Source organism: Elephas maximus, chromosome 5, assembly GCF_024166365.1.
Source record: "Elephas maximus indicus isolate mEleMax1 chromosome 5, mEleMax1 primary haplotype, whole genome shotgun sequence".
Classification (NCBI taxonomy): Eukaryota; Metazoa; Chordata; class Mammalia; order Proboscidea; family Elephantidae; genus Elephas; species Elephas maximus.
The window spans coordinates 32,671,911-32,695,102 of record NC_064823.1 but is presented as its reverse complement, the minus strand read 5'-3'; positions in this window follow the sequence as shown (position 1 = coordinate 32,695,102).

Below are 23,192 nucleotides of genomic sequence, written 5' to 3'. Positions count from 1 at the left end.
TAATTATCCTATTACTTTACAATAGAGTGGATAGAATATTAATGTCATAAATTTCATCAAATTTGTATTATTTTCTCCACCAATTTAAAATCTAAAGCAGGGAAGTAGTTATAAATTAAAATATCTTTCCCTAATTGTCAGTACTTCCAACTGAACCTCTTTGAATATTTATATCAATAATACTAAGGTTATGAACACTAAAAATAAAAAAAGGGTTCATGGTATTTGTGAAGGTCTATAAGTAATAATGTGGAATACAAGACCCATCTTTTTTTTGTTATTGAACATTCTTCCAATAAAAATAGAGGCACTAACATTATATATATGATCATATATAAAGAGAGCCCTGGAAAAGACCATAAAAGAGAAATAGCTGCTTGTTTAGACTATAAATCTGGTAAAGCACCCTCCCAAAATAAAATAACAGCATGGATTTTGAGTAAATCTTTTATAAACTATATGTTGTTGTTGTTAGGTGCCTTCGAGTTGGTTCTGACTCACAGTGATCCTATGCACAACAGAACAAAACACCACACGGTCCTGTGCCATCCTTACATCCATTGCTATATTTGAGCCCATTGTTGCAGGCCACTGTGTAGATTCATCTCGTCTAGGGTCTTCCTCATTTTTGGTGATCCTCCATCTTACCAAGTATGATATCCTTCTCCAGGGATAGAACCTCTTGATAACATATCCAAAGTATGTGAGACGAGGTCTCCCCATCCTCATTTCAAGGAGCACTCTGGTTGTACTTCCAAGACAGACTTGTTTGTACTTCTGGAAGTCCATGTTATATTCAATATCCTTTGCCAACACCATAATTCAAAGGCATTAGTTCTTCTTGGTCTTCCTTATTCATTGTCCAGCTTTCTCATGCAGATGAAGCAATATCATGGCTTAGATCAGATGCACTTTAGTCCTCAAAGTGATATCTTTGCTTTTCAACACTTTAAAGAGGTCTTTTGGAGCAGATTTGCCCGACGCAATATGGCTTTTGATTTCTTGACTGCTGCTTTCATATGTGTTGATTCTGGAAAGAAGTAAAACAAAATTCTTGGCAATTTCAATATTTTATCTGTTTCTCATAATGTTGCTTCTTGGACTAGTTGTGAGGATTTTTGTTTTCTTCATGTTGAGGTGTAATCCCTACTGAAGGCTGTAGGTCTCAAGTCCTCTTCACTTTCAGAAAGCAAGATTGTGTCATCTGCATATCGTAGGTTGTTAATGAGTCTTCCTCCAAACCTAACGTCACATTCTTCTTCATGTATTGCAGCTTCATGGATTATTTGCTCAGCATGCAGATTGAATAAGTATGGTGAAACGTTACAACTCTGACACACACATTTTCTGATTTTAAAGCAGACAGTACCCCTCGTTATGTTCAACAACTGACTCTTGGTCTATGTACAGGTTTGGCATGAGCACAATTAAGTGTTCTAGAATTCTCTTTCTTTGCACTGTTATCCACAATTTGTTATGATCCACACAGTCAGGTGCCTTTGCATAGCCAATAAAATACGGGTTAATATCTTTCTGGTATTCTTTGCTTTCAGTCAAGATCCATCAGACATAAGCCATGAAATCCCTTGTTCCACATCCTCTTCTGAATACACCATGAATTTCTGGCAGTTCCCTGTAGAGGTACTGGTGCAACCACTTTTGAATGATCTTCAGCAAAATTTTACATGTTTGTGATATTAATTATATTGCTTGATAGTTTCCTCATTCTGTTGGATCACCTTTCTTTAGGATGGGCACAAACATGGATCTCTTCCAGTCATTTGGTCAGGAACCTCTCTTCCAAATTTCTTAACATAGACTAGTGAGCATGTACAGTGCTACATGCGTTTGTTGAAATATCTCAAATCATATTCCATCAATTTCTGGAGCCTTGTTTTTTTGCCAGTGACTTCATTGCAGCTTGAACTTCTTTCTTCAATACCATCAGTTCTTGATCATATGCTACCTCCTGAAATGGTTAAACATCAATCAATTCTTTTTGGTGTAGGGACTCTGTGTATTCTTTCCATCTTCTTTTGATGCTTCCTGCATCATTTAATATTCTGCCCATCGAATCCTTCAAAATTGCAAATTGAGGCTTGAATCTTTTTCTTCAGTTCTTTCAGCTTCACAAATACCTAGTGTGTTCTTTACTTTTGGTTTTCTAACTGCCGTTCTTTGCTCATTTCATTATAAAATTTACTTTGTCTTCTTGTGCCGCCCTTTGAAATTTTCTGTTCAGTTCTTTTACTTCATGATTCTTCTGCTTGCTTTAGTGACTCTGTGTTCAAGAGTAAGGTAGAGTCTCTTCTGACATCCATTTTGGTGTTTTCTTTCTTTCCTTTCTTTTTAACAACCTTTTGCTTTCTTCATATATGAAGTCTTTGCTGTCACCCCACAACTTGTCTGATCTTCCGTCATTAGTGTTCAATGTGTCAAATCTATTCTTGATTGGTCTTCAAATTCAAGTGGAATATACTCAAGGTCGTATTTGGGTTCTTATGGACTTGTTTTAATTTTCTTCAGAGTCAAATTAATCTTGCATAGGAGCAATTGATGGTCTGTTCCGTGGTCTGCCCCTGGCCTTATTCTAACTGATGATATTGAACTTCTCCAATGTCTCTTTCCACAGATGTAGCTGATTTAATTCCTACGTTTTCCATTTGTTGAGGTCCATGTGAATAAACACTGTTCATGTTGTTGAAAAAAAAGATGTTTGCTATGAATAAGTCATTGGTCTTGTGAAATTCTATCATGGGATCGCCGATGTCATTTCTATCACCAAAGCCATATTTTCCAACTATCAATCTCTCTTCTTTGCTTCAACTTACACATTCCAGTCACCAGTAATTAGCGATCCATTTTGATTGCATGTTTGATCAATTTCAGACTGCAGAAGTTGGTAAAAATTCTCTATTTCCTCATCTTTGGCATTAGTGTTTGGTTCATAAATTTGAATAATAGTCTTGTCCGCTGGTCTTCCTAGTAGGCATCTGGAGATTATCCTATCCCTGACAGCCTTGTACTTCAGGATAGATCTTGAAATATTCTTTTTGATGATGAATGTGATGCCATTCCTCTTCAGTTTGTCATTTCCAGCGTATTAGAATATATGTTTGTCTGATTCAAAATGGCCAATATCGGTCCATTTCAGCTCACTAATGCCTAGGATATAGATATCTATATGATCCGTTTTATTTTTGACGACCTCCAATTTTCCTAGATTCATAATTTATACGTTCTACTTTACAATTTTTAATGGATATTTTCAGCCGTTTCTTCTTATTTTGTGTCATTCCACATCAGCAAATGAAGGTGCCAGAAGCTTTACTCCATCCATGTCATTAAGGTTGACTCTACTTTGAGGAGGTAGCTTTTCCCCTATCATATTTTGAGTGCCTTCCAACCTGAGGGGTTCATCTTATGGCACTATATCAGACAGTGTTCCTCTGCTATTTGTAGGGTTTTCACAGACCAACATTTTTATAAGTACACTGCCAGGTCCTTCTTCCTTGTCTTTTTGCCTGGAAACTCCACTGAAATCTGTCTATCATGGGTGAACCTGCTAGTATTTGAAATACTGGTTGCATAGCTTCTAGCATCACAGCAACATGCAAGCCACCACAGTAATGCTATTGTTTGATAGTTTCCACATTTTGTTGGACCACCTTTGCACACGAATATGGATCTCCTCATGTCAGCCTGCCAAGTAGCCACTTCCAGATTTCTTAATTTTGTAGTAATTAGTAATCAGATTACTCCATATTGAATCTATGATGAATATTTCTCACTCATAAAAAGACTTATCCTTAATTATTTTAAATACAATCTGAAATTTAATATGAATAATATTAATCATTTTTGTAAATACTCAGGAAATTATTTGTAGGCGTATCTATACAATGCAAAGTTGAAATAAGCTACTTATTTAATATTCCAAGGTTTTTAGGGACTTAAAAAGAAAACTAGTGAATAGAGAGTTAATTATGTATACTGTCTATTTAGTGCTTTTCCACTATTATTTTCTTGAATTTATAGACAAATTGTCAAGTCTAATGAATGTTACAACTTAAAAATGTGCAAGTGTTGGATGTGTGTGTCTAAGTTGTTTTCTCTTTCTCCACAATTCTCCACTCTTCCTCCTTACTCTCTTTTATGTATGTAACTCTTGATGGTTCATATTGTCTGAATAAAGACATGCTGGATTCTACCCAGATCAGAGGATGAGAAATACAGACAACATCTGGGAGACTTGAGCATGGCACACAAGCTCTTCAGAATATGTTTTCTTTGTTTCACCATTTCCAATATTTAGTTCCAATTTGGTAGTGAATCTTCTGCACTAATACTGGGGTCTGGGGATCTTAGCAGATCCCTGGAGATCCTGCTGTCCTCTGTAGTTTAAGACTTGGTTCCAGGATCATAAGGAAACTTACCTGATTCAGAGGTAAAAATGACTCATTTTATCTCCCCAAGGATATTATCCCAGGCTCTTACAGCAGATATGAATTTACTCTAAGTTTTATGCAAAAACGGATAAACTTGCCACCCTTTTATTCTTTACTCCAGACTATAGGATATCATGTTCTTTAAGATTTCCTTGGGATAAACATATCTTGAAAAAGATGTAATTTTGGTGATTTTGTATAGAATTTGGGCTTACTGTTCCTTAGCTATCTACTCTTCTGAAATATTCTTCTAAGGAGAGCAAAGATATCATACATATAAGCATCATTTATTATGCCAAATACCAGCAGATGATTAGAGCTCAATGGAGCTTAAAATATGAAGGTTTAAATGGACTTGTGCAAGCTTGCACAGTACCCTTGGAAACCTAAAGCTGAGGAATGACAGAAACTAATGGCTAAAAGCTTAATTTTAACAATAGCAGTCATCTTAGCTATTTAGTGTGGCTATCACAGAAATACCAAAAGTGGATGGCTTTAATAAACAGAAGCTTTTAGAAGTACAAATTCAGGGTGCCAGTTCCAGGGGAAGGTTTCTTTCTCTGTCAGCTCTTGGGGAAGGTCCTTGTCATAGAACTTCTCTTGGTCTAGGAGCTTCTCATCACAGGGATGCCAAGTCCAAAAGATGCACTCCACTACTGGCTCTTCTTGCTTGGTGGTAATCAGGTACCTCTCCTTTCTGCTCAATTCTCTCTTTTGTATCTCAGAAGAGATGGGCTCATAATCTTGTAGATTATGTCCTACTTCATTAACATAACTGCCTCTAATCCTGCCTCATTAGCATCATAGAGGTTAGGATTTACAACATATAGGAAAATTACATCAGATCACAAAATAGAGGACAATCACACAATACTGGGAATCATGGCCCAGCCAAGTTAATGCACGTTTTGGGGGGACACAATTCAATCCATAACATTCCACTCTTTGTCCACCAAAAATTCATGTCCTTGCCACATGTAAAACACATCATATCTGCCCAAAAGTCTTAAATCAATTCCAAGCATAAATTCCATCCTGGGGCAAAATTCCTCTCTTTCTGTGAAATCTAGAATACAAGTTATCTGCTTTACAATGGTAAAACATAACACAAGGTAGATATTTCTATTACACATGAGAGAAATTGAAGGGAAAGAAAGGATAATAGGCACCAAGCAAGTAAGCAAAACGCCTCACTTTAGCTCTCAAGGTTTGAAAATAATCCTTTGTTCTCTGAGACCATCTAGGCAAAGGCCTTGCCCTCCAGATTCTGAGTGCTAGCCATGCTCTCTGGACTCAGAGTGGAGGCCCCTAAGCCCTACATTTCAGCTTCACATCCCAGGCCCACTGGGATGGCAATCTGGGTCCCTTGGCTTTGGGTAGTCCCATTCCCCTAGTTCATCTGTGTAGTGACCCTACCCCCTTGTCCCCAGCAGGCCCTGTTCTTCTATCCTTTGGACATAGCAGCCCCACTGTCTCAGCTTTGGGAGGGGGATCTGGCCACATCCCCCAGGGATTCTTGAATGGCAGCCTCACACTCTGGAACTGAGTTGGCTAAGGTTTCACTCTTTGAAACCTAGGAGGCTATGGCCCCACCCTTTGAGTGCCAGAAGGCCATGGTTCCACCCTTTGAGACTCCAGAGGTCATGGCCCCCTCCTCTGAGACTGAGGCAGCTCTGCTTCCTGTGCTCCTTGTCTCTTCAGCTTCTGCTTCCTTGTTCTTTGGCCATTCAGCCCCTCAGGTCCTCAGGTCCTCAGCCCCTCAGCCCCTCAGCCCCTCAGCCCTCTTTGGCTGATCCAGGGTATGCTCTGCTTGGGCAAATGTTTCAAGGCTATTTAGCTCTACCAATAAGTGCTTAGAGGCACCTCGCTCTGCCAGTAAACCTCCGTTGGAAGGTGCTCAGATCTCTTGCTCTGTGGATGGGCAAACCCAGCTCCACTGTTATGTGTCCAAAAGCACTATGCTCTGCCAGAAAGTCTCCTGCCTGAAGGCATTCACTGTCTAGTTCTGTGGGTCGGCTCCCAGTCTATCTCATGCTGGTCTCCTGGTTCTCCTGTTGCCTTTTCTCTGCTGCTGTTTCTTGCCATCTGTGCCATCCCCAGTGTTACAAGTCTCCTCACTTCTTCCTGAGCCCTCAAGAAGAATTGTCTTTGATGTCTGTAATTCCACCAACTATCTCTCAAGGCAATCTAGACTTTTACTATTCCATTGCTGATCCATTGCCATCAAGTAGATTCTGTCTCATAGTAACCTTATAGGACAGAGTAGAACTGCCCCATACAATTTCCAAGGAGCACCTGGTGAGTTCGAACTGCTGACCTTTTGGTTAGCAGCTGTAGCACTTAACCACTATGCCACCAGGGTTTCCTATTAGGCACAGGGTTTCCTATTAGGCACTTTAAAGGTCTTCTAACCTCCACCTGTAATTCAGTTCTAAAACCACTTTCCACATTGTAGGTATCTGTTAGAGCAGCACACCACTCTTGGTACCAAATTGTGTCTTAGTTATCTAGTGTGTTGTAACAGAAATACCACAAGTAGATGGTGTGATTGTTAAGGTTGTGTGTCAACTTGACTGGGCCATGATTCTCAGTGGTTTGGCAGTTACTATGTAGTTTGGCAGTCAGATGATGATGTGATCACTTCCATGATGAGATCTGATATAATGTGATCACCTCCATGATGGGATCTGCTGTGAGTAGACAATCAGTTGAAAGAGAGTTTCCTTGGGGGTGTGGCCTTCATCCAATATAAATGGACTTTCTGGTAAGCCTCGAAGGCTGGATCCTGAAGCTGGCCCCTGTTCACCTGACCTCCAGTTCTTGGGACTTGAGCTAGCAGCTTACCTGCTGTCTGACCTACTGATCATGGATTCACCAGCCCCCGTGGCTACATGAATCAGGAGAAGCCTCCACCCTGATCCATGTTCCAACCTCTACAACTGTTTATCATTTCCTTAATATAGATCTCTGCATATATCTATATGCTTTACTGGTTGTCTTAGTTACCTAGTGCTTCTATAACAGAAATATCACAAGTGGTTGGCTGTAACAAAGAGAAATTTATTCTCTCACAGTCTAGGATGCTAGAAGTCTGAACTCAGGGTGCCAGCTCCAAAAAAAGGCTTTTTCTCTCTGTTGGCTCTAGAGGAAGTTCCTTATCATCAATCTTCCCTGGTCGAGGAGCTTCTCAGCACAGGGCCCCCGAGCCAAAGGACATGCTATTTTCCTGGCTCTTATTTCTTGGTGGTATGAGGTTCCCCTGTCTCTCTGCTGACCTCCCTCTTTTATATCTCAGAAGAGATGGGCTCAAGACTCAACCTAATCTTGTAGATTGAGTCCTGCCTCATTAACATAACTGCCTCTAATCCTGCCTCATTAACATCAAACCCATTGTTGTCAAGTCAATTCTGACTCATAGCAACCCCACAGAACAGAGTAGAACTAACCCATAGAGTTTCCAAGGATCACCTGCTGGATTTGAACTTGCTGACCTTTTGATTAGCAGAGGTAACACTTAACCACTATGCCACCAGGGTTTCCTCATTAACATCAGAGAGGTAGAATTTATAACACATAAATAAATCACATCAGATGACAAAATCGTGGATAATCACACAATACTGTGTATCATGGCCTAGCCAAATTGACACATATTTTTGAGCAACGCAATTCAATCAATGACACTGGTTTTGCTTCTCTAGAGAACCCAGGTTAAGACAGATGGCTTTAACAAACAGAAATTTATTCTCTCACATTTTAGGAGGCTAGAAGTCTGAATTCAGGGTGCCAGCTCCAGGGGAAGACTTTCTCTCTCCGTTTGCTCTCAGGGAAGATCTTTGTCATCAAGCTTCCCCTGGTCTAGGAGCTTCTCAATGAAGCGATCCCAGGTCCGAATGATGTGCTTCACTTCTGGCTTTTCTTGCTTGGTGGTAATAAGGCCCCTCTCCTCTCTTTTTTTTTTTTTTGCTTGCTTTTTTCTTTTATATCTTAGAAGAGATTGACTCAAGATAAACATAATCCTATAGATTGTGTCCTGATTCATTACATAACTGCCTCTAATCCTGCCTCATTAACATCATAGAGGTTGGTATTTACAACACATAGGAAAATTACACAGATCACAAAAAAGAGGACAACTACATAATACTAGGAATCATGGTGTAGCCAAGGTGACATATATTTTTGGTAAACACAATTCAATCCATAACAGTGATTAAAATTCCCCTAACCTGCTAGCCAAGAAAAGCAATGGAGAGTATGTAAAGTTGTTCAGGACCTTAGAACAGTTGTGTGGTGAATCTCGGAGACCGTTGCTATCATTGTCAGAAAACTTTGCTAGATCTATTCCTGCCAATGAAGGTTTCAGAGCAGTGTCTTAATTAAGCTATAACTCTAAAATATATTTTATTTCAATATAATTCTTTCCTCTACTGATTTTTATGTCCACAGACATTAAAAAGTCTCATAAATCTTCTGTGCAGAACTGGTTAACAAAAAAAATCCATTGGGGCTATGTAACAAGAGATATTTTCCAAGTTCTTGTTTTAAATGAGTTATTTTTGAGTTAGCTTAATATTCAACATCTCAAAGTTAAAAATAGTCATCATGATTGAATCAAATGTGTGATTTGTTATTACCTGCAACTTTTTTATAACTTAATTATGTAAGTACTTTTCCATTTAATGACACCAAAAAAATCATTACATAATGTGGAACAGAACTCACACTTGAGTTTTTTCGAGTCATGGTATTTATTTTTTTGATGAATGCATTTAATTAATTATTTTTTAGTAGACAAATTGTTTTATGACATTGGTTAACAACCCCATGACATGTCAACACTCCCCTTTCAACCTTGGGTTCCCTATTACTGGCTTTCCTGTCCCCTCCTGCCTTCTAGTCCTTGCCTCTGAGCTGCTGTGCCCCTTTAGTCTAGTTTTGTTTTATGGGCCTGTCTAACCTTTGGCTGAAGGGTGAACCTCGGTAGTGACACCATTACTGAACTAAAATGGTGTCCAGGGGCCATACTCTCAGGGTTTCTTCATTCTTTGTCAGGCCAGTAAGTCTGGTCTTTTTTTGTGAGTTAGAATTTTGTTCTACATTTTTCTCTAGCTCTGTTTGGCATCCTCTATTGTGATCCCTATCAGAGCAGTCAGTGGTGGTAGACGGGTGTCATCTAGATGTACTGGACTCAGTCTGGTAGAGGCCGTGGTAGATCTGGTCCATTAGTCCTTTGGATTAATCTTTCCCTTGTATCTTTAGTTTTCTTCATCCTTCCTTGCTCCTGAAGGGCTGAAATGTCTTAGAGGGCCGCTACAGGCTTTTAAGACCCCAGATGCTACTCACCAAAGCAGAAAGTAGAACATTTTCTTTATAAACTGTGTTATGCCAGTTGAGCTAGATGTTCCCCTGAGACCATGGTTCCCACAGCCCTCAGCCCAGCAATTTGGTCCCTCAGGGAGTTTGAATGTGTCTACTGAGTTTCCATGACCTTGCCTTGGACAAGTTGTGCTGGCTTCCCCAGTATTCTGTACTGTCTTATCCTTCACCAAACTTATTGCTTATCTATTGTCTATTTAGTGTTTTTCCATCCTCACTCCTCCCCTCCCTGATAACCATCAAAGACTGTTTCTTTTTGTATGTAAATTTTTCATGAGTTTTTACAGTCGTAGCCTGATATAGTATTTGTCCTTTTATGAACGACTTATTTCACTCTGCATAATGCCCTCTAGATTTATCCATGTTATGAGCTGCTTCACAGATTCATCGTGTTCTTTATCATTAGGTAATACTCTATTGTGTGTATGTACCGTAGTTTGTTTATTCAGTCATCTGTTGACGGGCATCTAGGTTATTTCCATCTTTTTGTTATAGTGAAGAATGCTGCAGTGAACATGGGTGTGCATATGTCTATTCGTGTGATGATTCTTATTTCTCTAGGATATATTCTTAGGAGTGGAACTCCTGGATCATATGGTATTGCTGTTTTTAGCTTTCTAAGGAAGTGTCATATCATTTTCCAAAATGGTTGTATCACCAGCAGTGCAATAGAGTTAAAATCTCCCCTCAGCCTCTCCAACATTTGCTATTTCCTGTTTTTTTTTATTTGTGTCAGTAATGCCAGGGTGAGATGGTATCTCATTGTGGTTTTGATTTGCACTTCTCTAATGGCTTTTTTTTTAATACTAGTGATTGAGAGCATTTCCTCATGTGTCTGTTGACTTGACCACTTTAATGTCTTCTTTGGTGAAGTGTCTGTTCATTTCCTTTGCCCATGTTTTAATTAGATTATTTGTCTTTTTATCTTAGAGGTGTTGGTTTTTCTTGTAGCTTTTAGAGATTAGACCTTTGATTTGTTATAGCCAAAAATATTTTCCCTGTCTGTAGGTTCTCTCTTTAATCTTTTGCTGAAGTCTTTTGATGAGTATAAGTGTTTAATTTTTAGAAGATCCTAGTTATCTAGCTTATCTTCTGGAGTTTGTGTGTTGTTGGTTATGATTTGTATCATGTTAATGCTGTGTATTAGGGCCTCTAGCAATGATCCTATTTTTTCTTCTATGAACTTTATAGGTTTTGGCTTTATATTTAGGTCTTTGATCCATTTTGAATTAGTTTTTGTATATGGTGTGAGTTATGGGTTCTGTTTATTTTTTTTGCAGGTGGACATCCAGTTTTGTCAGCACCATTTGTTAAAAAGACTGTCTTTTCCCCATTTGATGGACTTTGGGCCCTTGTCGAAGATCAGGTGGCCTAGGTGAATGAATTTACATCTGGATTCTCAATTCTATTCCATTGGTCAATGTGTCTGTTACTGTACCAATATTAGGCTGTTTTAACTACCATAGCTATGTATAGGTCAGGTAGTGCAAGTCCTCCTACTTTCTTCTTCTTCTTCAATAGTGCTTTACTTATCCAGGGCTTGTTCCCTTTCTATATAAAGTTAATGATTAGTTTTTCCATTTCATTAAAGAATGTTGTTGGTATTTGGATCAGGATTGCATTGTATTTGTAAATAACTTTGGGTAGAATTGTCATTTTCACAATGTTGAGTCTACCTCTCCATAAGCATGGTATGTTTTCCCATAATGCAGATCTCTTTTGGTTTCTTGCAGTAGTGTTTTATAGTTTTCTTTGTGTAGGTCTTTTACATCTCTGGTTAGATTTATTCCTAAGTATTTTATTTTTTTAGGGGCTATTATGAATGGTATTGTTTTCCTGGTTTCCATTTCATCATTCTCTTTATTGATGTATAGGAATTCAATTGATGTTTGTATGTTTCTCTTGTATCCTGGTACTCTGCTGAATCTTTCTATTAATTCCAATAGTAGTCTTGCGGAGTCTTTTGGGTTTTCTGTGTATGATATCATATTATCCACAAATAAGGACAATGAAAAGCAATGAAAGAGCAAAAAGTGTTCATGGAGCCTCTCCAACTCACAATAAAAATGTGGTATTGTTCAAACCTAGTCCATAGTGGATATCATCAGTAGGAAACACAGGCAGAGTCCTCAGTGCTCTGTTCCCAGCTAAGAAAAACACCTGGAATCATATTGGAAATGCATGTTACCCAACAAAAATGAAGATTGCAGAGTGAAGCTTTTTTTTTTTTATACCAAATGCGTAACCAATCCCAAATGATAAAGAGATGGTTCAAGAAGAGTAGCATTCAAATGTTAAATCATCACAACCATCATCATCATCATCATTGTCACCATCATCATTGTCATCTGAAGTCAGACTTGAATCAGACTTGAATCAGTTAGAGTCTGACTCCCAACTCTTCCAGCAACCAGTTCTGTAATTTTGGGTAAAGTCTGAAGTTTACTCTGTGCTAAGCTTTGTGGTAATCACTTTGTGCTAATCACTCAATGTGTTTAATCTACTCACAATCTCTACAGATAAGAAACAGAGGCACACAGCAAAAATACATTAAGCAAGGTTTAAATAAGTGAATCTTCGAAAAAAGAAAATTTAAAATATTGTATGTACATAGAGGAAACCCTGGTGGAGTAGTGGTTAAGTGCTATGGCTGCTAACCAAGAGGTCAAGAGTTCAAATCTGCCAGGCGCTCCTTGGAAACTCTATGGGGCAGTTCTACTCTGTTCTGTAGGGCCGCTATGAGTCAGAATCGACTCGACGGCAGTGGGTTTGGTTTTGGTATGTACATAGAAATAAATGTAAACAATATTTTCAAATATACGTATTGAAGACAACATTAAACTGTTACACAAATTTCTTAGAAAACAAATTTCAATGGCAATAATATGCTTGCAAATAGCCAAAGACAGGAAAAGATACAGTTTAAAAAAAAAACAAAAAAACTAAGGTACATCTAAATCCATGAATGAGGATGTAATTTTGGCAATTAATCATTCTCAAAACTAGCACTGTTTCATTTTGTGCCAGATTGACATTCTTTGTGATAGGAAATAGTGTGTGTGTGAGTGAGAGAAAGAGGCGCGAAGAGAAGGAGAGGAAGGGAAAAGAAAACATATTGCTCTAAACCGGGGAATGCTAATAAATATACATAACTATAAACAGCTTTCTGAAGACAGGTGCACTGTGCTGAACATGATTTAGATATTTTGCTCCTGGCTTGAAAATGAGCCTCAGCGCTGGATTCACGGAAGCTATTAAATTCTTGTGGGGTTCAGCACTGCAGGAAACTGATCCATAACTTAACTGTGTGCTCAGAAAGCCAGTTGCCTGCTTTGTAAATTTATGCAACTTTTATATTGGTAAATGGGGTGTTTGGGAGGGTATTGGCAGGGATAAAAGAAGTTTTAATTTACTCAGAGGTGTAATTCATGGTTAATAAACTGTAAAAGCATAAGTAAGTAAAGAAACAGAGGCTGAACAAGGGTAGAGGTAAAGTGACAGGATTTTCCATTTTAAATGGACTTAATTAGCACAGTCCATCGTCTTGGGGGCAGGAAACCATGAAACCACGACAGCCTTTGCCTTTGAATGCCAATGAAAGCAACAAGTTACTACACGTGTAACAAATCCCTCCTTTATGTGTTGAAGATCTGGTCGTCACATATATACATCCTTTTAGAAATGGCAAGGAAAGTAAACAGATCATTTCCATAAGTCACAGTATTTTTATAGCCATAGAAGACATACACACATCCATGTAATACTCGCATGGCAAACTTACTTTTCAAAATAGATTGAATTTTATAAGCACGTAATGAAGTTTCAGAGTGTTATCTGTAGTCTGATGAAAATAAGCGAATGCCAAAACAGCCTCTCTGCCTTTTCTGTGTCATCTGACTATAGTTAGACCATGTCCTTGAAGTGTCCCAGGGCTTGTTCCTCTTTTATTCTATTAACTGTCTTTCCTTAGATGATTTCATCTAGTTGCATGGCTTTAAATAGCACCAATATATTGAGTGGTTGACTTCTCTCTGAACTCCATGTATGTATATCCAAGTGTCTGTACATCTTCACCTGTATGCCTAAAAGTCACTAGATGCTTAAAATGACAGAAAGAACTCTTAATTTTTCTCCCTTTAGTCATAACTAACACTACAAGAGAGGCACTGCTCTAAGTACTTTATATACATTAACTCATTTACTCTTTCTAAACTATTAAATGGGTGTTATTATGAGGAAATTGCTGGTCACAGGCTAAATAACTTGTCCAAAGCCATGAAACAATTTGAACTGAGCCTGTTCCAGACTGCATGCTCTCAACCTCAGCCCACAATGCACACTCTTCTGCTCCCATTTCTCTTAGTGCAGGGGCTCCTCTGTCCATTCTGTCAATCATGCAATCCACTCTTTCCTTGTCCTCTCACATAGAATTCTTCAGGAAGCCCTCTCAGCTACATTCCCAAAATATCCCTCAAACCTGGTCACTTCTCACCATCTTTACTACAGTCTTACCTAGCTCCATTATTATTCACCCAGTTTACTGTAATGGCCACCTAACTTGTCTCTCAACTTCCACTATTTCCTGCTGTCCATTCTCCATATGATGGCCACCGTGATAAGGTCTTATTGCTTCCTTACCAAGGACTATTCAATAGCTGATCACTAAAATTAAAATAAAATCCAAACTCCTTTCCTTGGTCTATCAAATGCCACATAATCTGGTCCCTACCTGCCTTTCCAAACTAATCTTACCCCAAATTGCCTCACATCCGTTGAATTCCAGTCACACTGGCCTTCCTTCACTACTTTGACCACACCAAGAATATTCCAATTTAAATCCTCCTCCATTTGCACAGAACTCTCTTCCTCACTTCTTTGTATTGTAAGCTTTTCCCATCTGGGAGGTCTCAGCTCAAATCGTACCTCAGGGGGACTTTCCCTAACCTTCTCCAAATTGTTACCAGAATTGAATAAGGTTCTTGTCGCTGGTCAAAAATGAGCCTTCTCCAAATTGTTACCAGAATTGAATAAGGTTCTTGTCGCTGGTCAAAAATGAGCAGGTAAGGCATGTAGAGCTTTCCACAAGAGCAAAGCTTTACTGAAGAGGCTTGCAAGCAGAGACTGAGGAGGGCCTAAAGCAACACTTACCCCCATCTCATAGAACAAAAGACTAGTCTGTTTTTAAAAGTACTTGGGTGGGAAAAGTTTCATGTTTATTCACAGGCATAGGCGGGGATATGTTAACGACGGTGCGTGCACAGGAGCTTTCCAAGATGGCTCCTGTCCCAGAGGCCTCTGGGATTCGTAGCAGGACTTATTATGGAGTGTCACACTTGCACAGTCTCCCAGCTGCTGCCACAGCCCCTCACTGCCCCTGGTGGAAGGTCACACAGAGGTCACAGGTCACAGGTCACAGGTGGATGTTCTGAACATGTCTTGGGCTGGTTTTCTCCAGCTACTTCTGAAAGACAACTTTAAAGAAGTTTGCGGGCTATTTTCTGATACCCTGCCCCATTGTTCTGGGAAATGGCTTTGTTTCTGCACCCTGGGCCACTTCCTGTGCTTTGTTTGCAGATTTGAGGGCCCTCTGTCCCCTGTCTTAAAATCAGCACTCCTGTTGCCCTCTCCTCCCCCAGCACGAGCCACCACTCCTTGTATCACTAACTGGTTTTGTTTCCATCATGTCTCACATCTGAAATCATTTTATTTATTGATTTTTAAATTGTCTCTCCACATAATAATGTAAAGTTGATGAGGGTAGGGACTGTGTTGCCTATCATTCTATAACCAGCCCCTAAAGTGTTCTTGGTACACAGTAAGCACTCAAACACATATGTGTCTGTGTATGTGTATAAAATGTATATATAAAAAAAATTTATATATGCATATATATAATTATGTCTTCAGATTGTTTAGAGACACTAATTTTACTCACTTCCAAATCTCTTCAAAAGTTCCTTTATTTCTCCTATCCTTATTCATGTTAATCATAGTTAAGATAAAAAAAAAATTTTTTTTTTTTTGCATAACTTTATTAATGACCTACCGGACATTTAACGATTCACATTCACTGCAATTTTCAAGAAAATGTATATATTCTGAGAGGTATGTATTGGTTTCATGTTACAGAATAAAGAAAAAAATGATAAGGAGACTTAGATAACTTGTCTATGGTCACACAGCCAAAAATGTTACACTTGGAATTTGAAGCCACGTTTAAAACCAAAAAAACCAAACCTGTTGCCATCAAGTTGATTCCGACTCATAGTGACCCTATAGGACAGAGTAGAATTGCACCATAGGGTTTCCTAAGAGTGCCTGGTGGATTCGAACAGTTGACCTTTTGGTTAGCAGCCATGCTCTTAACCACTGAGCAACTAGGGCTTCTACCACAAACTAAGTAGCTTAAAACGATGGAAATTTATTCTCTCACAGTTCTGGAGACATGAAGTTTAAAATCAAGATGTCTGCAGGGTTGGTTCCTTCTATAGCCTATGAGGAAGAGTTAGTCCTATGCCTCTCTCCTAGCTTCTGGTGGCTGCTGACAATCCTTTTTGTTTCTTGGCTTTGGCTGCCCTCCAATCTCTGGCTCCATCTTAAAGTGGTCTTTTCCTCTGTGTCTATCTTGTCTCCTTTTTTGTCTCTTATAAAGGCATCCATCATTGGATTCAGGGCACAGCCTAATCCAAGACGATCTCATGTTCAGGCCCTGCCTTAATTACATCTTGCAAAGGTGCTCATTCCAAATAAGGTCACATTCTGAATGATCACAGGACTGGTTATGAGACAGGGACTGGCAATTATATTTTAAATGGCTGTCGTGAATAGTGCTGCAATAAATACTGGTGTAAAGTATATGTTTGCAACACTGCTTTCGGGTCGAGTCTTCTGGGTATACACCGAGGAGTGTACTGCTGGGTCATATGGTAGTTCTGTTTAATTTTTTTGGAAACCTTGTCAAAGTTTCCCACAGTGGCGATACCATTTGCATTCCCACCAGCAATGGATAAAGATTCCAATTTCTCCACATCCTTGACCACACTTGTTGTTTTCCTTTTTTTTTTTTTTTTAATCTTAGGCATCCTAGTGGGGATGAAGTGGTGTCTCATTGTGGTTTTGAATTGCATCCCCCTATTTTCTACTCTGTCATATGGGGTCGCTATGAGTCAGAATCGACTCAAAGGCACCAACAACAATTGTCTAATGATGTTGCACATCTTTTTATGTGTTTTTTAGACATTTGTGTATCTTCTTTGGTGACATATCTGTTCATATCACTGCCCCTTTTTTTGATTGGGTTGTTGGTCTTTTTGTTGCTAAGTTGTACAAATTCCTTACATATTTTTGATAGTAAATCCTTATTTGACATAAAGTTTCCAAAATTTTTTTCCCAGTCTGTAGGTTGTCTCTTCACTTTGTTGTTAAAGTCCTTCATTGAGCCTTTTTTTTTTTTTTAATTTTGGTATAGTCCAGTTGTGCCAACCTCACTAAAAAAGCAGCAAGGTGGGCAAACCCCATCTTTATCACTAACTGCATGACAAGGATTGGCATGAATCTAGTTTCTGCCTGGAAATAGATACACACTTTACTTTCCCATATTTCCATGAGCCTCATCATCAGCCACTTCTGTGCCCTTCCTCTCTCTGACTCTAATCACCCAGACTTAGGTCAGACTTCATTCCCGGCCACCCTGAGCCAGGTCAAAACATCCCTGACCACCTGGAATCAGGTCATTGAATACAATCCACAGGCTTAGAAACAAGCACAATTCCCTGCATTTCAGACCAGCCAGCCCGTTCTCTCTCTAGCCTCTTGGGGCTAGGTCAAAGGGCTAGGTCAAAGGCCACAGGCTCAGGAGCCCACACAACTTCCTGCACTTTAGACCAGCCAGCCCCTATATTTTGCTCCAGCCCTTTGGACTAGGGTACAAGCTAGAAAGACTATCTTTCTTCATCATCTGCCTGTGCAGCCTTTCTCTGTCACCCAGTCTTGCAGAGCCAAGTCTTTACAAATCAACTGCCTACACATCATTTCTCTGCATTAGCCACCCAGAGTTAAGTCAGAGTCTCATTACCTTTGTTGGCTTGTTAATTCTCTGGAGTGACTCACAAAATTTGTATTACCTGTACTTAGTTGTTGTTATTGTTAGGTGCCATTGAGTTGATCCTGACTCATAGCAGCCCTATGTACAGTAGAACGAAACACTGCTCAGTCCTGTGCCATCCTCACAATCCTTGCTGTGCCTGAGCCCACTGTGCTTAGAGTCATCTATTTATTATAACCCGAAAGGATACAAGTGAAGAGACGTATCAGGCAAGGTCTGGGAAAGGTCCAAGCAAGAGGTTTCTGCTGCCTCCAGGGATGAGCCATCCACTGCCATGCATGGATATTCTTGCCAATCCAGAAAGCCCCAAAAAAGAAGCTCCAAGGTCCAGGGTCCCTTACAACCATCATTGGGGCCTCAATGCATGTGTGTGATGGAGCCTCAGTGCACATACACAATCAATCCAATCAATGAGTAGGTAGGATTGAATCCACCATGCCCCCCGCCCCATGAGATTCGTTGCCAGATTATAAGTTGGGGTCTCCCACCTCATTTGCACATGTTTAAATGTTGTCTGGTTGTTTTAGAAAACAAAATCACCTGGATTGCTGAAAAATTCCAAGAGTTATTTTCAGGAACCAGAGACAAAATGCCAAATACAGCTCTTTGTCCCACACACCAATTTATCTATTTTGTCTTTGGTTGCTAGTGTCTTTGGTGTCACATCTAAGAATCCATTGTTAAAAACTAGGTCCTGAAGCAATATCGCTACAGTTTCTTCTAGGAGTTTTATGGTTTTAGTTCTTAATATTTAGGTCATTCAGTTTTAATTTTTTTATGTAGTATGAGTTCAGCTTCATTATTTTGCATGTGAATATCCAGTGGTTCCAGCACCATCTATTAAAGAGGCTGTCCTTTCCCTGGAAACTCTGGTGGCATAGTGATTAAGAGTTAGGGCTGCTAACCAAATGGTCGGCAGTTTGAATTCACCAGGCTTCCCTTAGAAACCCTATAGGGCAGTTCTTCTGTGTCCTATAGCATCACTATGAGTCAGTATCGACTCAACAGCAACTTTTTTTTTTTTTTAGTTTTATTCTTTGTCCATTGCATGGGCTTTGTACTATTGACAAAAATCAATTGACTCTAAATGTATAAGTTTATTTCTGGATTCTCGAGTCTATTTAATTGGACTATGTGTCTATTATTATAACAGTACCAGACTACTGTAGTTTTATATTTCGAAATCATGAAGTGCGAGTCCTCCTGCTTTTTTCTTCTTCAAGATTGCTTTGGCTATTCAGTGGCCCTTGCAATCCTATATGGACTGGTTTTTCCATTTCTTCAAGAAGACTGTTAGAATTGTATTAGGGTTGTGCTAAATCTATAGATCGCTTAAGGTAGTATTGACATCTTAACAATGTTTTCTAATTCATGAACATGTCTTTTCACTTATTTAGGTCTTCCGTAGTATCTTTTAGCAGTGTTTTTATAATTTTCATTGTGTATTTCACCTCTCAGATTAAACTTGTCCGTGGGCATTTTATTTTTGGATGATATTGTAAACGGAATTTTTCTCTTAATTTCATTTTCATATTGTTCATCGCTGGTATAGAAATCAACTGATTTTTGTGTGTTGACTTTGTACCCTGCAACTTTGCTGAATTTCTCTATTATCTCTAGAAGCTTTCTCGTGAATTCACTGGAATTATATATATATGGAAACATGTCAACTGTGAATAGGGATAGTTTTACTTATTCCTTCCAATTTGGATACATTTTATTAATTTTTCTTAACTTCACTTTCTGGCTAGGCGTTCCAGTAGGACATATTGTCATACAGTCTTAATGATTCAGGAATAAGTGAAAAAAAGAAGTCCACCTGCGTTACTTCAAAACTCTCACGAAACTGTTAATTCTAATGTCACTTTCTTCACTTACATATCTCTGTGTATGTGTGTGTGTGTGTGTGTATATATATATATAATTGAATTTTTTACACTCCTTCAGAAAGTGGCTTCAACATGCTTCCTCCAGAGAAACTTTAAAGAACTATATCTTTATATCCTTCAGTGGTACTGAATCTGGTTCACTTAAACCAGTATTTCTCTAAGTGTAGCATCTCTAACAGTGATATTAGAACCACCAAAGGGATACTTTAATTCCTAGGTCCTCATCAGATCTACTATCAGAAACTGTCTGGGATTGGGGAATCTGGATTTTCAACAAGTCCTTTAGGTGATCTTCTTGTCTTCTTCTTATTTGGTAAACTGAAGTATATTCTCATTTTGAAAAGTGATTGAATAAATGAACATATTCACTGAATGGGTATTGCCTAAGCAGAAACTATTGGAAAATTGTTAGAATGTTTCATTAATTAAAAAAAAAAAAATTACTATAGAACTCTGGACTTTTTTTTTTTTTTTTTTTGTAAATTTTTCATCTACAAAACACATTGTTTCACACTGGGAACTGTAAATACCCCCAAAATCCTGAACAGACTGTGCTGGGCTAGCTGAAAGAGGTCAACCAAGGACAGGAACAAAAACATCCCTACATGCAAAATTCTTTGGTGATAAATATAGGGAAACCCTGGTAGAGTAAGAGTTTGGCTGCTAACTAAATGGTCAGCAGTTTGAATCCAACAGGTGCTCCTTGGAAACTGTATGAGGCAGTTCTACTCTGTCCTACAGGGTCACTATGAGTGAGATTTGACTCTACGGTAAAGGGTTTTTTTTTTTTTTTTTGGTGCTTTGATATATGGCATGTTCTTAATGACTCTGTTTTTCCAATTGACTGACCCTGCAATTTTCAGGTGCTCTGATTCTGTCTCCTGAGAAACCAACTTAAAAGGAATTTGTAATGGTCTTTAGGAGACTACCCTGCCATGGCCCCAATATTTCAAATTTTTAAGAACTGACCACCTTGAGAATCGACACATGTGTTTCTTGACAAACAAAATGCTGTAATGCTATATCCAAAGGTCACCCAATGAAAATCTATTACCTATATAACCTGCTTTTGAGACAGATAGGGTTACTATGCTGGTAGAACAAAAAGAGCTGTTAAAAGATTACCGTCTAGAAGTTGGGAAAACAAGAATCACATCCTCTCAACATGAGATAAGGTTGAAACAACCCATGAATTACTCTCTCCTTCTTAGTGTTTTTCGAGTACCTTCTGCCTTTACAGGCCCCGCATGCACAGAAGAACAAAGTGTGACCGCTGTTTAGACTTCGTTAACCCACAGAAGGTGGTGATGTAGTGCTGAAGATCACAGCACCTGTGCTATATCCCATAATAAGTGATACCAAGTGCTGCCCAGAGGACTCCATCTTGAATATCAGCGGGTTCCATCTTGGATTCCAGATGTGCACACAACCTACTATATTACGCGCCACCATTCTGAGAAGTACCCACCTCTCGAAAGAAACCTATTAAATATTAGTTACTCTATTGTCCTCACCAAAACCATATCAGCCCTAGCCTTGCCTCCCCTTTCTGAGTCAGTTTTTTTGGAGAGGCATGACCCCCCACTGACTCCTTTCACTTGTCACAAGTAAAATAAACCTATTAGAGCTGAATCCAAAATTATCTCCTCTGTGTCTTCTTACAAGAGAAAGACAAGGACTCATTGAGTCCAGAGGGCCTCCATGCCCTCAGCAGTAACACTTTCACTATCCGCCCTTCAGAGTGCCTTCCCCATAGTTTTATTTTGACACTGCTCAATTTGAATCATATCTACTCACAATAAATATATTTGGTTACACTAATTTCTGGTCTTTCTCTGCACATTTAGGTTTTTGACAGACCTTTAACCACTTCTGTATTTTAGATGCTTACCATTAAAAATCAGTTATAAGCTTTTTCTATATCACACTTGAAGAACCTGAAAGAGTAATTTAGAGTTAGTAATGATTTCACTCTTCAGAGGCACTCAATAATAGAAAACCAATTTGGAATCCGTTGATGACTTGAAAGTAATGTTATGCAGTGAATAACTATCCCAGAATCTCCTTGCTTTTGAGGATATTGAGCAATTCTGACATGCTGATGAATGGTTTCCTATCACTGGTATATATTAGGAACTGATATCACTTAGGGAAACAGAGTTTTTGTGAGCAAGGATCAGCTAGGTATTTTCTCAGAAAGGTGAATAAATCTAATGAACATTAAATAGGTCTTGAGAGGTCGCAAGTGATAAGGATACTTGAGATACTGGCAGGCAATACTTGGGATATTTTAGTAAGAATTAAAAAAAATACATCTTTTCATTCTCCTTCTGTTGCTTCTTGTCCTTCAGTCATAACAAAGAGGATGTCCTTGTGTTAAGAACAGAGTGGTAGATCTGATGAGAAAAAAAAAAAAAAGAAAATTAGAAAAACATATATGTATTTTCTTTTTCCTTGTAATGCTTATTGCATTCCTAGTTCAAATTAGCAATTCAAGCTACAATCTTTTGAATGATAATGTAAATTGTTTTCTCAAACAAAATACATTATGGTTAAAGTAGGGTTTCATTATAATGCTTTCTCCTGATAATATTGCCAGATGATTTTAGTTAAAGTATTATAATATTTCCTAAAGGTATTTTTTTTTTAAATTTTTTTAGCATATTTTAAATATAAATCAGGCAAGATACTTGTGCCACCTTTCCTGTGATAGCTAATTCCAACTTGGGAAAGCCTGTTGTCAGAACTATTTTGGTCATTTACTCTGAGGGACAAATTGTCTTGCTACTGGAACTCAAGCATTTATATACCAGAGTAATGGCTTTGCTGTGGATTGTTCAAGTGTCACTCAAAGTGAAAAATAAAGGATTGTGTTTGACTAGATCAAGGTTTAGTGCTCCAATCAATTGCCTTCATATTTATACAAAATTTTATCCTTGTAAAGCTAACTCTACATATTTCAGAGAAAACAGAATTAGAAACAATGGGCTTATAAAAATAAGGACTATTAAGGGAAGAGAAAATAAAGAATTCTAATTCTCTGATGTTCAAGACAATGTCAGAGAAATAAAAATCAGGAAATATGAGTGTTAACATCTTATATTTGCAAAAATTTCACTCTTGTCATTTAATCACTGTCTTAGTTATCTAGTGTTGCTATAACAAAAATACCACAAGTGGATGGCTTTAACAAAGAGAAATTTATTCTTTCACAGTCTAGGAGGTTAGAAGTCCAAATTCAGGGTGTCAGCTACAGGGAGAGGCTTTTTCTGTCAGCTCTAGAGGGACGTCCTTGTTCCTCTGGTCTAGGAGCTTCTCAGGCACAGGGACCCTGGGTCAAAGTGATGTGCTCTGCTCCCAGTACTGCTTTCT